Below are 15,962 nucleotides of genomic sequence, written 5' to 3' on the forward strand. Positions count from 1 at the left end.
AGGACATGGAAGCTGCCACCACGTCGGTGAAGAAACCACAGTAGGGCAATCTGCAGAGACTGTGGTGCAGAGACAAGGAACCAGCTGGGGGAGATACGGGGCAGGAGAGGATTTACTGCAAAATATTAAGAGGTCCTTTACCAATGCTTTCAGGATTTTGGGGACACGATAGCGAACTCCATTCAATCGCAGATGAGCATGATGCTAGAGGAACTGTCCCAATCGTTGCAAGAGGTGAAAGGGGGGGGGACATACCATAACAAGAGGAATGAACCTATGCAGCAGAGAGCGCCATACAAGAGGTCGGAGAGGACACAAGGAAGATCAACGAGCTGGTTGAGCAATCAGCGAGGGTCACGCAGAACCTCGAGACCCAGAGCAAAGATCTTGAAAACCGCTCGAGAAGAACTAACTTCAGAATAAAGGGCCATGCTTAGGCCAGTGGCAGACAAGGATATATGCACGATGGCGCAGCAAGTGTTTGCGGACCTGCTGAAGGCGGAAGACTGGTTAAGATAGAACTGGACCACATACAAAGAGGGGAGAGCCTGTGGCCAGACCCAGAGATGTACAGGTGGCCTTACAAGAGTACGGGCAGAAGAAGAAGGTGCTGGCGGCTGCCAGATCAATCAGCTTCAATGGCTCGGAACTTCAGCTATTCCAGGACCTAGCCCAGACCACCCTAGTGAAGTGTAGGATGATGGGCACGGTGGTGTGCGCCCTAATACAAGTGAAAATACACTATACATTGACCTTTTCCTTTGCACTAAAATTTGAATGGGAAGGGAAACTGCATCGGGTCACCACCTCCAAGGAAGGTTAGAAGGTCCTGAAGATTGAGAACGAAGGGTCACCAAGCCAAGAACAAAGACCGGCAAGAGAACCGCTCAAGAGGAAAATGTAGGAGTGGCTAGGAGGAGGGTCATTTGAAACCTTAGGAGGTGCACAGTTACAGGGGAGTTCCAACACCCCGCACAGTCAAGGCGGAACCACAAAGTGGTATAGGGAGGAGGTTAATACGCCCTGTAAAAGTGTCCAGAAGAGGTCCAAAGGGTGCAACATGATATCAGGGAGAAGAGGAGTGGGCAGGGCTTCCCCAATCAGACCTGCCTACGCACTATGTGCAAAAACAAGGGGAAGGACATGGAAGCTGCCACCACGTCGGTGAAGAAACCACAGTAGGGCAATCTGCAGAGACTGTGGTGCAGAGACAAGGAACCAGCTGGGGGAGATACGGGGCAGGAGAGGATTTACTGCAAAATATTAAGAGGTCCTTTACCAATGCTTTCAGGATTTTGGGGACACGATAGCGAACTCCATTCAATCGCAGATGAGCATGATGCTAGAGGAACTGTCCCAATCGTTGCAAGAGGTGAAAGGGGGGGGGACATACCATAACAAGAGGAATGAACCTATGCAGCAGAGAGCGCCATACAAGAGGTCGGAGAGGACACAAGGAAGATCAACGAGCTGGTTGAGCAATCAGCGAGGGTCACGCAGAACCTCGAGACCCAGAGCAAAGATCTTGAAAACCGCTCGAGAAGAACTAACTTCAGAATAAAGGGCCATGCTTAGGCCAGTGGCAGACAAGGATATATGCACGATGGCGCAGCAAGTGTTTGCGGACCTGCTGAAGGCGGAAGACTGGTTAAGATAGAACTGGACCACATACAAAGAGGGGAGAGCCTGTGGCCAGACCCAGAGATGTACAGGTGGCCTTACAAGAGTACGGGCAGAAGAAGAAGGTGCTGGCGGCTGCCAGATCAATCAGCTTCAATGGCTCGGAACTTCAGCTATTCCAGGACCTAGCCCAGACCACCCTAGTGAAGTGTAGGATGATGGGCACGGTGGTGTGCGCCCTAATACAAGTGAAAATACACTATACATTGACCTTTTCCTTTGCACTAAAATTTGAATGGGAAGGGAAACTGCATCGGGTCACCACCTCCAAGGAAGGTAAGAAGGTCCTGAAGATTGAGAACGAAGGGTCACCAAGCCAAGAACAAAGACCGGCAAGAGAACCGCTCAAGAGGAAAATGTAGGAGTGGAAGGTGCCCACGCGTCCATCGACACAAGAGCACCACGCTGAGGGAAAATGGGGGTTACAGGAAGGAATGTTGAAGCCCGCCTAGGGGAGGTAGTTAGGAGAAAGGTACCGGGGAGGGAATGAGTTCCACATGATGTCTTTGTTCATCTACATGGGTTTTGGAGGGACCTGCACAGATTTGCTCTGGGTTGTATCAAGGGCTCAATTCCAGAGATGGAGAGTTACGGGAGCTAAAGGCTGGTGCATCCCGCCTAGAGAGGGCGAAGGGGGGTGAAGGTAGAGGGGGATTCTGGATCCCAACGGCAGCCACGGTTACACCTTTCCAACGCTGGTCCGTGGTCTATAGGAGAAAGATGCTTCATTCTACAAGACGGAGGGCTGCAGAACCCGGCAGAATGAGCCTTAGCGCTCTAGTTGATTCACGCTGTCAGCGCACGCCGGCAGAGAGTCACGTGACCCTATTAAAGGATCGTCTATACTCGCCTCTAAGCGTTGCTACTGTTGCCAGAGACTCTCCGTGATTTCGAATCTAGGGTTAAACCTTTCCTGACCAACTTTCTGTCTTTCGTTGCTCACTCTCTCTCTCGTTTCCCTCTTCCCAGACACTTTGTTCCAGGTTTTCTCACTATCAATTCTCCAACACGCCAGACTCTTCCGGCATCACCCGCGCTTCCCTATCCGTTACGCTCGTTCAAGTGTACGGTGTTCAGTAGGACCCAGAGCCCCTCTCATACAGTGAGTGTCTCTTTCTTGGGTTTTGGGTTTCTCCTCACATTCCCATACTTACCCGTTCAGTCTTTTCAGGATCCCCCCCCCGGCGCTTCGAGAACCAGGCTCACGAGCAGATCCTTACTCCACGCTCACCCTCTCCATCACTAACGACCGTTCAGGTCAGACTCCCGTAAGGATTCTCCTTTCATAGTTTTCTCACTCTCCATCATCCATCACTTACCTGTCCTATTTTCTCCCGTAGGGCTTGTGCCTCGACCCATTGAAGATGCACATGTGAAGGGATTCCATCCATCCGAGAAGCCTCCATCCACTTCATCAGGGTTTTTTCCCCCCAGAGGGTTTCCCTGGGGTTCGTGCCTCCCCTCCGTGGGTATTCGAGCTGCGGTGGGGGTGCAGGCTTCTCCGGGAGATTCTTGCTTTCTGCAGTTGCTGCTCCCGTGTTGGCCGTCTGACCAGGTTAGTGCGATTGTGAGTTACTTAATATTAACAGCCACTCATTATTGCGAGCCGCACGGTAAGACGACCATGGGAAAGAGGGAAGTTCTTCAGGTGACCTCCCGTTAGGGGCTTCATTCCCCAGTTAAGAGAAGGAAGGTGGAACAGTTCGTGTGGCGGAGGAAGTTGGGAATTGTAGACCTCCAAGAGACACACGTTCAGAGGCAAGACAGGCATAAGCTGCAAATCAAGGGGTACCGCCATCTGTTCCAATCCAATGCCCCAGGGAAGACTGGGGAGGGGAGCGCTATTCGGGACATCCCAGGCTTCCAGGTCATAGCTACATAGGGGGACACAGAGGGTTGGTATCTGGGGGCCTCTTTCCAATGGGAGAGGGGGGACATATACAGTGGCAGTATTCTACACCCCCAATATGGGGAAAGATGGGTTCTTGCAGGCGACACTGACCAAATTGGGCACATAATATTGGTAGGTGACTTTAAATCTGGAGTGGGACCCAAGAGAACACAGGAGTGCAAGGGTGTTCAACAACTAGGTGGCACCATCTGCCTGCTTGAATGAACAAATGGTCCAATTGGCATTGGTAGATGGCTGGAGGGAACTGAGGAGGGCTGGGGCAACATTTTATTCCCACATTCATAGATCCTTCTCAAGAATAGATTACTCCTAGATTTTGAGGTCACTATTGGGTAGAGTCGCGGGGATGGAGCTAGGAGGGATCGTCCTGTCAGATCATACGCCCATAACAATTACCTTAAATATGGGGCAGAGCGAACCAGGCCAATGGCGGTGGAAGTTCCCTAGCCACATCCTTAAGGATGAAGTCGTATGTGAGGACATAAAGAACACAATCTTGGATTACTTTGCACTTACTCAACAGAGGGTGTACGGAACCAGGTGGTATGGGACGCGTTTAAGGCTACATTGAGGAGGGGGGGGGGGGAGTTAATTGCGATGATGTGCCAGAGGGACAAACAACTAGGTCTCTTACACGAGGAACTGGAAGCTAAACTTAAAACAAATAATGGCTCAAATGGCAAATAACGCGGGGAGTACGCTGCAAAGGGAATATCGGCTGATTAGGTGGCAATTAGATGTTTTGCAGACTAGAGCTGCAGAGTGTTCATTGCTCTACCTCCAACAGAGGTATTATGTCAAAGCCAATAAGGCGGATCGCCTGTTAGCGAGGTTGATTAGGAAAAAAGAAGCAGCGTGGATAATCCTTAAAATAAAGGCAGGGGGCAAGAAAGCACTGCTCTACCTGGCATAATTTCGGTCTTCACAGAATATTATTCATCCCTGTACACATCAGATTTCCGGGAGGAGGGAGCCCCAAGGAACTACCTGTCCAGGTGCCCTCTCCCTAAGATCACTCCTCAAGAAAGGGAAGAACTTGAGGGAGACATAACTCCTGAAGAAGTAAGGGCGGTCATAGTTGCATTGCTATTAGGAAAGGCCCTGGGCCTGGACGGCTTCCAAGCTTTTTTCTACAAAACCTTTAGAGAGGTTCCGATACTGCGCTTAGTCCAGGTCTTCAATTCTTTTGTGGGGGGTTGGGGGTTCATTACCCAGACAATGGAAGAAGCCATAGTTGTGCTGCTCCCAAAGCCGGGTAAGGATGTCACTATATGCAGTGCGTACCGGCCGATTGTCCAAGGTTCTGGCATCACGCTGGGATAAGCTCCTCCCCAAATTGTTTGATCCCGACCAGTCCAGATTTATTAGGTATCGGCAGACCTCGGATAACATTTAGTGGGTCTGTCATCTGATTGAAAAAGTAAATAAATCTAGAACCCCTGCTCTTATACTAGTGTCAGGGTCGAATATTCCTCTTCCATACCATGGACGGTATGGAATTTGGTTCTAAATTCCATTGAATGGTAAGAGCCAACTACTGAACTCCCTCCTTGCGCCTGGCAATCAAAAGGCAACTTTCCCAGAGGATCACGGCCCCATGGGCCACTAAGCAGTGTTGCCAGCTCTACTCGCTCTTATACGTCATCCACCTGGAGCCGCTCTTGGCCAGCATTAGGCCCTCCCCGGATATTAGGGGGACTCCCTTTGGGGGTGAGGAGCATAGAGTCGCATCATTTGCTGATGACATGCTCCTCTTGATCACAGAACCAGAAACCTCTTACCCAAGGACCTTCTGGGAACTTCTTCTCTTTGAGGGCGGAGTGAGGGGGGGTTTGGCAGGGTTAAAAAATAAATGCCCACAAATCACGAGTTAGTAAACTTGACTGCCCCCTCAGAAAAGGTTAAGGAATTGCAGGGTATAGTACCCGCTAGATAGGCAGGAATCGGCATTAGATATTTTGGGGTCCAGATTACTGCTTCTCTGGGTGCTCTTTACTGTGATAACTACCTGCCTTTAATGGAAAAGTTGCACCAGCTGCTGGCAGAATGTGTGCCCTTATATCCTGGATGGAGAGGATAAATTCCACAAAAATTGGGAATTTGCCAGAATTCCTGTAATATTTCACAGCCCTGCCAGTGGGGGTTCCCCCAAGGTTTCTTCAGGACCCTTTAAAGACATGTGGGGTCCTTTATTTGGAACCACAAGAGGCTCGGGGTAGCTATGCAGATGCTAATGTCTCCCAGAAGCAAGGGGGGCCGTGAGCACCAAACTTCCGCCTCCATTTCCTTGCGGCTCAAATCAGAGTGATCCGGGATTGGTTCAGGGGCGATTGGGGGAAGGTCTGGTGTCAAATGGACAAACCGTTGGTGGGCTCGCCGCTGGGTGAGGTGTTGTGGTGACCCAAGGGGGATAGGCTTGTAAACATCTCTACTGTAGCAGGATAGGGGCCATAGTAGGGGACATGGGATGAACATATGCGAAGGGTGAACTTGACCACCTTCCCCTCCCCACTGACGTTGCAGTTTAGGAATCCCCAGTTCACACAGGGTATGGAAAGGGGTGCCTTCAATTGGTGGGAGGTGGCAGGGTGCCGCAAACTATGTGACATGTTCTCGGGTCAGGACATTAAATACTTTGCACAGTCCAAGCAGGACTTAGAGCTTGATACGGGGGAGAGGTAGTGCTACTCTCAACTGAGGAACTGGTTTACAAACCCAATGGGCAGGCCAGTGGCCACCTGGGATCTCACAGCATTTGAGCGGTCCATAACGATGGACATGGACAGGCATTTGGTAGGAGCGTTATGTGGGATTAAAGCAGATGGGGCAAGGAATTGCACTATATGGAGCAGTGGGAAACTGCAGTGGGGCAGTTGCTGAAGGGGAACTTTGGGTTCATTTTCGGGCAGATATCCCCAAGCTCACGCATGCCATCCAGATTCAGGAGATGTGGGTTAAGATAATGGTCCAATGGCATCTCACACCAGAAAAACGACATAAATTCTACCCAACTGTGTCAGCGCTTTGCTGGAGGGGATGTGAGAAACTGGGATTGTGGAAGCATATCTGGTGAGAATGCCCAGCCATACAGCCTTATTGGGACATGATACGTCTCTACGAGCCCATCTACCACAACAAGAGACCCACCCTGCAACACACCAAAATCCACCCGAGCCACATCACACCCTGCTACAACTCCACCCAACCCAAACTCATCCCTATAACAATCCAGGATACACCCAACACTACCACTATATCCGGAGCTTTGATCAACGCCAGATCGATAATGGCCCACGCCACAGAAATAGCAGACACCTTATCCTCAAACAACCTCGACCTCCTAGCTATCACTGAATCATGGCTGCACGAAGCAGCAGGCCCAGCACTCTCAATAGCCATTCCAGAAAATTACCAAATAATCAGAATGGACAGGCCCAACAACAGAGGAGGCGGCCTAGCCATCATAGCTAAAACAAACCTCGAGCTAAGACCACTGCCTCAAGCACCTCTCAAATCCTGCGAACTCCTAGTAGCCAAACTACCCATCTCCAACTGTCGCACCTTAACCATCCTTCTAATATATAGGCCACCCGGCCCCATTGGCTCATTCGAAGCAGACCTATCCAGCCTCCTAGCCAACAACATAAAAGACACCACCCAAATATTATTGCTAGGCGACTTGAATCTAGGACTAAACGACCCTGACGACAAATCAGCACAAGCTATAGCCAACATGCTAGATGAACACGGCCTAATCCAAAGAGTGCTCACCCCCACCCATAATAAAGGTAGGACCTTGGACTGGATCGCCACTCTAAACTGCGACACCGTCATTACCAAAACCACTCCCCAGCACTGGACAGACCATCACCTCATTGACTTCACCTTATCTCTCAATAAAGAAGTCAACAAAAGAAAAATCATGGCACCACCACTACCCACTAGAGCAAAAAAAAACATAACCCCTGACAACCTCCTACCACTACTACTGCCAACCCTCAATGCTCTCCCCGATAATCTAAAACCAGAACGCCTAGTAGAAAACTATAACAATACCATAAAAAAAGGACTAGACATCATTGCCCCTCTAAAACTGCAAAAAAGCAAACAGCAAGCCCACCTGAACACCTGGTTCACCCCACATCTGAAAGAACTTAGACTGCACAAAAGAAAACTTGAAAGCCAATGGCGCAACTCCCCTACAGAAGAGAACAAATCACAACTCAAACTTTATGCAAACAACTACAAAAAAGAAATTCTACTCACCAAAAAGAAACTATTCAATGAAAGAATCGAAAAATCGAGCTCCAACACCAGAGAACTATTTGCTATACTAAGGGAACTAGAATCCCCTATACCCCCACCAGACAATATAATTAAAGATAAAGTATGGTGCACCAGCGTCCAAAACGCCCTAACTAATAAAATCAAAACTCTCCAAACCAAAATCGCTCTGAAAAAAGACTCTCTCACCACCAATGAAGCATCTCCCAGCAACCACGACAAAACAGCCAACCGTCCAGGCCAGAATCTCTTCAGATTTACCAAAATATCTATCCCAGAAACAGAAAAAGTTATAGCCTCACTTAAACCATCTAACTGCAAAGGCGACAACTGCCCTCCCCAGATAATCAAGGATGCTGCTAGGGATCTAGCCCCCTTTATAACCAAGCTGATCAACGCATCCTTCTCCTCCAACACCATACCAAGTAACCTCAAAGAATCTTGGGTCCTGCCTCTCCTCAAGAAGCAAACCCTAGACCCCGCTATTCCCACCAATTACAGGCCCATCACCACGGTGCCATTCCTGTTAAAGATAATAGATAGAGTAGCATACCTGCAGATTCAGCAATATCTTGAAACTCACAAACTACTAGGCACCCACCAATCAGGCTTCAGACCGAAGCACGGCACCGAAACAGCCTTAATCGATCTTAAAACCCAGATCAATGAGATTAACGACAAAGGGAACACTGCCATGTTACTACTCCTCGATCTGTCGGCAGCATTTGACCTGGTAGATCACGCAGTCCTGTGCGAACACCTGGCCTCAGCAGCCCACTTCTCGAAAGAGGCCATAGCCTGGATCCAATCATTCTTGGACAACCGAACTATGAGGGTCTTCTCCACCCTAGCCTCAGCAGACCCCATTAAAATAACCTGTGGGGTGCCCCAAGGCTCCTGCGTCTCTCCCACCCTCTACAACATCTTTACCAAGCCCCTATTTGACAAGTTGGACAGACTGGGTGTCTCATATACCAATTATGCAGATGACACCCAGATCCTCATACCCCTTTCAGGCAACTACGCTTCAGATACGGCCTTGGTAAACAAAATATATCTCATCATTCAGGCATGGATGGCCACACACGGTCTATGTCTAAATGATGAGAAAACCGAAATCCTGCTCCTCGGATCCAATACCAATCTCAAAAAACTCAGTTCCAACTATAAGGCCTTCAACATTGATGGCAACACCATCACAGTGGCCAAAACAGTGAAAACACTAGGCTTTCACCTTGATGCAACCATGTCACTAAAAAAACAAGTTAACTCACTAGCATCCTCCACCGCCTACACATGCAAGCTAATTAGGGCAAGTAGAGCCTTCCTCACCCAAGCTAGCTGCATCATCATAGCCAACGCCCTAATACTATCCAGACTGGACTATTGCAACGCCATGTACCTAGGAGCCAACAAATGCATAACCAACAAACTACAGACACTACAAAACAACGCTCTCAGAACAGCCCTCAACCTACCCTCCAAGGAACACATCTCCAACAAAAGGAGAGAACACAAATGGCTTAAAATCCACGACCGCATCTCCCTCAAAACGGCATCACTCACCTACAAATGTTTAAACAACGCAGCCCCCCCCTATCTCGCATCCAGAATAAAGAAAAAAACGTCCACCCGCCCCACCAGATCGATTAATTCCTACTGCCTGCAGGTACCCAATTTCAGACAAAAGAAAACCGGCGGCAGCAGCTTCCCTGTCTTGGCAGCCCAACACTGGAACGCCCTCCCACTCTACATTAGGACAGACCAATCCTACTATAGCTTCAGGCGAAACACCCTCACTTGGCTGTGGGCCAATGATCCTCACGACTAACCCTGCCATCTAATCTGATCATGCCAGTGCTATAACCTGACTACCATGCACAGCCTTAAATATGTAAATATGTAAATGCAACCGAACTGCCCCTATGCACAGCACTAATTATGTAAATTTGTAAGCTTTCGCTCAATTATATGTATATATGCACATCCCACACAATGGAACTGTAAATGTAATGCTCTTTTTCTCATGCCTATCTTATTCTGTAACCAAGTTTTTATGTAATCCTATCTTCCTGACCTCTGTTGCGCCCTGTTACCTCTGGGTTTTGCGCGCTATACTAAATAAATAAACAAACAAACAAACATATGTGCAGCAATGATAGTATTTTTGAGAGACAGATGCCGGACAACATAGGAATGGCCATCCTGGGAATGAGCAGGGTTCTGGAAAGTCTACCCTCGAAAGCTCAAAGAAAGACACGTCATCGGATGGTGGCGGCAGCTCTTGTGGTAGCCCCTAATGGAAACAAAATGCTGCCCCCACAGAACATGAATGGGTTAGTAAAATCTGGAACTTTGTGTCACTGGAGTGGGGGACCTATTTGATTCAAGGGGTTCACCAAAGGTTCTTCATTGACTGGGACATTGTTCTGCATCAGCGGCAGCGGGACTCGCAGGCTGCATGGTCCCAGAGGAAAATGAAATTGCTGGGACTGGTGCGAGTACTCACTCCACATGGGGAGGGCACCTTCACAGGAAGCTGGAAGGAGATGTGGCTGATATTTCTAGTGGAGACGAGGACTATGTGGGTAGGGCGGTGATTTCTCAAACGGTGCAAGGGCCCGTACACCGGCTGGCAAGAGAGCTGGTCACTCACAGAAACTTGGGACCGGGAGCCATCTACAGAGTTTATGGCCTTGGGGGTATGGGGGGGGACAGGGTGCGTTGTTGGTTACATGTGGGGGTAGACTGTGGGGGGAGGGGGATACATATCTTCTAACTGTTGAAAATGCCAATAAAATAAACAAAATAAAATGTTTAAGTGCATTGCTACTGTGCTGCCCTCACCAGCCAAAATCTGCTCCCTGGCCCAGCACGAACACACACACACATTCTTTGACTCAACATTCACTTGCTTATTCACTCACAGCGTTCACACACTTGGAGGAGCAGAAGTGACCTTCCCATACATTTTATAACCCCTTTTTGGTGCAAGTGAAGTGAATGAGCATCCCATCAGTTGCACCAAACACGGTTTATCCTTACTGATTTATTTCATTTATTTATTTCATTTATAAAGCGCACAAACAACCTGGAGGCATCGAGGCGCTGTTGCAAGTACAAGTCAGGTACAAGTCAGGGAGGCACACCGAGTCAAAGCAGTAAGGTATTGGTGGAAAGATAAGGAGCATAGGTATGGTTTACATTGGTTACATAGAGACGTAGGGATTTCATACATACTAGTAATACTGTACATGCTGAGGTAAAGTGTCAAGGAAATAGCTGACTTGATGGTGGGGGTAGGGGAGTTAGGAGAAGAGCTGGGTTTTGAGGGCTTTGTGAAAGATCCAGTAGGATTTCTCAGCTTTCAGGTACGGGGAGGAGGAGGGGGTGGTCATTCCAGATTTAGGCAGCCCAATAGGGGAAGCTGGACCCTCCAGCTTTGCATCTTCTCACTTTAGGCACGAGGAGTCTGTCCGAGTAGGGGTCCTTGTGGGTCTCATGGGATGAGCTTTGGTGATTCTTTGGGCGAGATAAGGGGCGCTTTATTGGTGAGGCACTTGTGGGCAATAGACAATGTTTTAAAATAGATCCGTTCCTGTATGGTCAGCCAGTGAGCTTCCCTTCTGGCATTGGTGATGTGTTCTCTCGGGATATTCAGGGCTGCTCTCAGTGCAGTATTTTGTATAACTTGCAATTTTTTGATATTTCCTGCAGAGGTACCTGTAAATAGGACGTTACAATAGTCTAACTTGGAGACAATGATGGTCCTGGCAATGGTGAGACCATTTTCTTTTGTGAGGAAGGGTCTAGCTGAGAACTTTGGTTGCGTAGGCTGCCGAGGAGGCAATGCCACTAACTTGTCTGGATAGGGTGAGTGAGGCATCAAGGTAGACTCCGAGGTTACTGTAGTTGAAACCGGAATCACTCACTGGTCGATCTGGAAAAAGGTTTATTGAGAGTCCAACGACCTGCGGGCATTTGGTGTGCCGACAATTAGGATTTCTGTCTTGTCGCTGTTTAGGCAGAAGTGATTTGCTGCCACCCATGCCTGAATAGTAGAGTAAATGTTGTTGAGAGTATTGACATCCTCTGTGTAATTGCCAGAAAGTGGGATCAGGATTTTAGTGTCATCGGCATAGTTGGTGTAGGCTATGCCGAGGGAGTCTAAGATGTTCAAGAGTGGCCTGGTGAAGATATTGTAAAGGGTGGGGCGATGCAGGGCCCTTGGGGGACACCACAGGTGATGGGGAGGATGAGGCAGTGGCCGCGTCTGAGAAGACTCATGAGTGCCTTCCTGGAAGGACGCAATACAGGCAAGAGTATGTGGGGAAAGGTTGGAGTGAGATGAAGGTGCTGACATAGGATTTTATGGTTGACCAAGTCGAACACTGCGGATAGATCTAGGAGGAGGAGCAGGGCGTAGTTTCCTGTATCCCTAATCTTACCAAGCGGATTCTTGAGGTCTAGAAGGGCAGATTCAATTCCATGTCCTGGGCGGAAACCCGGATTGGTGCATCCCTAGGATTTTATTGTCCTCCAGGAATTGCTGAACCTGCGGGTAGGCTGCACAGTCTAGAATTTTAAGTAGGAAGAGGACCGTTGTAATTGGCCTATAGTTGGACCGAATGGATGGGTCTAGTGAGGTTTTTCAGGAGGGGGGGGGGACCCAGGCTTCTTTAATGCTGGCTGGTACGGTACTGATGGCGAATGACGTGTTAATGAAGGCAGTCATGACTGGGGCTAGCACGTCAGTACAGTCTTTGACGAGGGGTGCTGGTCAAATATCGCCTTTGCATTTGGAGGGTTTCAAGCTCTGGATTAGGTCTCTGAAGGTGAATTGTTAGGTGTAAGGAGTTGGGTGAGGAGTAATCGAGTTGAAGTTGGTAGCTGCTGGTTCATTCTTGAATGAGGCTTGCTGTGAGAGTATTTTTTGATTTAGGAAAAATCAACTCCCTCAGAGAGCAGTTTGAATGTCAGAGCACCATGAAGCGTCTTTGGTGATGGTGGAGAGTGGTGATGTGGGGGATTCTAATTCTCTGTATATGGTAAAGATTTCTTTGGTATTGGAGGAGGCAGTGCTAATTCTTGAATTAAAGGAGTTGGATTTGGCTGCGATAATGGCTGCCTTGTATTGTTTAGATATTTTGTTGATCTCATTGATTTCAGTCTAGTATGCGTCCTTTAGAATGTGTGGGAGAGGTAATGCATTGACAGAATCCTAGGGTGTTGAGGGTGTTGCATAGTGAAGATGCCTGTGAGTCCTTGGGGTCAAGGAGGCCCAGGTTGAGGTCTCCTAGTAGGATAATTCGAGAGGAGGCTTTCAGGTTGTCCTGTAGAATGTGAAGTAGATTTTTCTCAAAGTTATCCGGGAGGGAGGGGGGGCTGGTGGGCGGTAGAGGAGGTGGGTGGTGATAGTGCATGTAGGTGTGGGAGAGCATTTGAGTGAAAGGATGTCAGAAGGACCCTCAAGGGTGGACTTGCAGCTTCTGAAAGGGAGAGATTCTCTGGCTATAAGGGCAACCCCACCTCCTCTGGCAGAGGCTCTGTCATTCTGGAAGATGGTGTAACCCCGGGGTATAGCTAGGGATAGTGTGGGCCGCAGGCCTCGTGAAGCCAGGTCTCTGATATGGCTAGTTTGTCAAGGTTGTGTTCAGAGATAAGGTCATTGATGTCTAATGCATGTGCGGGAAGGGAACGAGCATTGATGAGGGCGCAGATCACTTCTTTACGCTGTACGTTCATTTCAGAGAGTGTGGTTCGAGGTGTCAGAAGGGAATTAGGAATGAGAAAGGACACATTAGAAGGAAACCGTGCATGGGTTGTTACTATTTCCGAAGTCATTAACCTCACATTTGCTCATGAGCAGGTATTGCGTAAAATACCATTACCTTCAGAGCAGATACTGTGACTGCAATCGCGAGTACGTACTGTGCAAACCATCATTCAGGTATTTTGTGATATGTAACAGAATAGGAGGTACTGTATCAAACGTCATTAGTTTTACTGTGTCTGGAATCGGTATCCCAGATCCGGTACAGTGTCTGTAATTATTTGCCCCAGGGCAGGTATTGTCAGATGTAGCTGATGAGCAGGCACATACTGTATCTGAAGTCATTAGCTCCAGAGCAGGTTTTGTGTCTGCTCATTCGCTCCAATTAACACTAGAGAAGGTAGTGTCTGCTGATATTAATCAGGGTATTGTTTCTGTGTCTGCAGCCTAGAACAGACACTGTGTCTGCAGTTATTGTCCGTACCAGATATGCAGCCAATAGCCCCTGGGGAATCATTATTTCAGAGTAGGCACTGGAACTGGAGACAGTACACGTCTGCAATCATAAGCTCAGTCCAGAAGACGCGGCATGGAGCGCCGCCTAAGCTTCTGAAAGCAGTCTGCTCGTTACATTGTACACATATGTAGCTCGTTTTTCAGATGACCTTTCAGGAGACTCAGCACTCCAGGCACAAACTGCCAAATCTTCACTTTGCAGCTGGCCAAACTAGTATACATGTCCTGCAATTTTCAGACATCCCTTTATTAGGATGAATATTTGTGATCAAAACAGAAGTCTATTCACTTAAAAGGGCTTCTAACTGAATCACTGTAAGACATGTTTAACATTTAAAAGTGTGGACATTATGATGTTCCCATAATGCGGTTTGCTTTTATGCAAATCGCTAGGATTGGGTACTATGAAGGGATACTGTGTTGTACAACCTGGCCAGACACATCCCTTGGCCCCACCCCTTCAAAGAGGTGACAGTTCCTCCAATACGTTTTCCACATTTCCAGCCATATATATGTATAGTCACTTAGATCAGACCACGGTCTGCGTAGTAGCTGCGCAGCAGTTACTGCGTCTGCGAGCATTCCGGAGACTGGACTATACCGTAAATTAGCTTCGGAGCAGCTACTGTGTCTCCAATACCAACAGGCTGCCCTGTGTCATTTCAAAACCAGATGTTTAGAAAGTCACGTACAATTTTTAAGTTCAACATGTAATGAGTACAATACACGGAATTACAGCTTCAGCTGCAGCCTCTTACTTCAACGTGCATTTCCAGAGGTTGCAAAAGGGCTCCTCTTACCGATATAACAACAAAGGGGTGAGAACGATATAAATTAATTGATGCTAAAAGAAATGCATATAAAATTCACTACAAGAGCTGGATCTCACGCACTCACCTGATATTGCACGGAAACTGAAAAGGAGCGTTTGGTACAGAGGCCTTATGGTGCTTTCATTATCAATTACAACACACATTTAAAGTTCCTATGAGAACCGATAGCATTGTATGTTTGTTTAAAGGTTTGCCGACACTTTCTGAAATTCCTTTAAGGCGTTAGTACGCATTTCACTTTAGTTCCGTTTAGACGTAGGACGTCTACGTGCATAGGAAGCGAATCATGGAGGAAGGAGGATTTTATGCCGTGCAGGGGCAGGGATTGGATTTTTATTTTCTATTTATAAGGCGCTTATACATCTCTAAGCGCTTCGAAGCGCCAGGTTTATTTAGGCGCTGGTGGGTTTGTTTTTCCTATTTTGGTTGCAGCAACAGCGGGTCTTTGCGTGTCTTCTTGGTTGTTCAGTATTATCCCCGGCATCGCCCCCCGAACAGAATGGCTGTGCAGCGCAAGCCGAGGGAATTTCAGGGGCAGATGTTGGAAATTCGGTTGCCAGCAAGTTGGATTTATTATTTGCGTAGTTGCATGTTTTCTGCCTCCAAATGGCCAGTGGTGGAAATGGAAAAAATGTGGTGGGGGTTCCCTCAAGTGGCGGGGTGGGGGCGGAGTCTAGAGGAGGCGGGGTTGGTAGTGGCCATCCCATCAGATAAATACTTTAAAAAAAAGAAAGGAAAAAAAAGCGCACACAATGGCAACATTGCCTTTTACCGCCGGCCAGGGCTTTAAGTGGGACGGGGCCTGCTGGGGCTCATCCCTGGCAGGCTCCGAAATTTCAATTTGAGGCGGGGCCCTGTGGGGCCCACTAATCTTCCCGGCCACTACCCGAAAAGGATTTTTTTTCTGAAGCCTGAAGCTCTCGTTCGTGTGCGAAAGCTTCAGGCTCCAGAAAAAAATGCCTTT

The 15,962-nt window shown here is 48.2% G+C and overlaps 1 protein-coding gene across 2 annotated transcripts in view; it reads right to left on the minus strand.

The window, feature by feature from the left end:
- Positions 1–15,180, minus strand: part of ZBTB48 (zinc finger and BTB domain containing 48) — a 478,630-nt gene extending 463,450 nt beyond the window's left edge. The window contains exon 1 of one of the 2 annotated variants that reach the window (XM_069610427.1): positions 15,063–15,180. The gene's annotated coding sequence lies outside the window, so the exon portion shown is untranslated. The remainder of the gene's footprint in view (positions 1–15,062) is intronic. The other variant, XM_069610428.1, reaches the window with a different exon arrangement.
- Between the last annotated feature and the right edge of the window lie 782 nt (positions 15,181–15,962).

This window comes from Ambystoma mexicanum, chromosome 8 (genome assembly GCF_040938575.1).
Source record: "Ambystoma mexicanum isolate Mex_15411 chromosome 8, UKY_AmexF1_1, whole genome shotgun sequence".
Lineage (NCBI taxonomy): Eukaryota > Metazoa > Chordata > Amphibia > Caudata > Ambystomatidae > Ambystoma > Ambystoma mexicanum.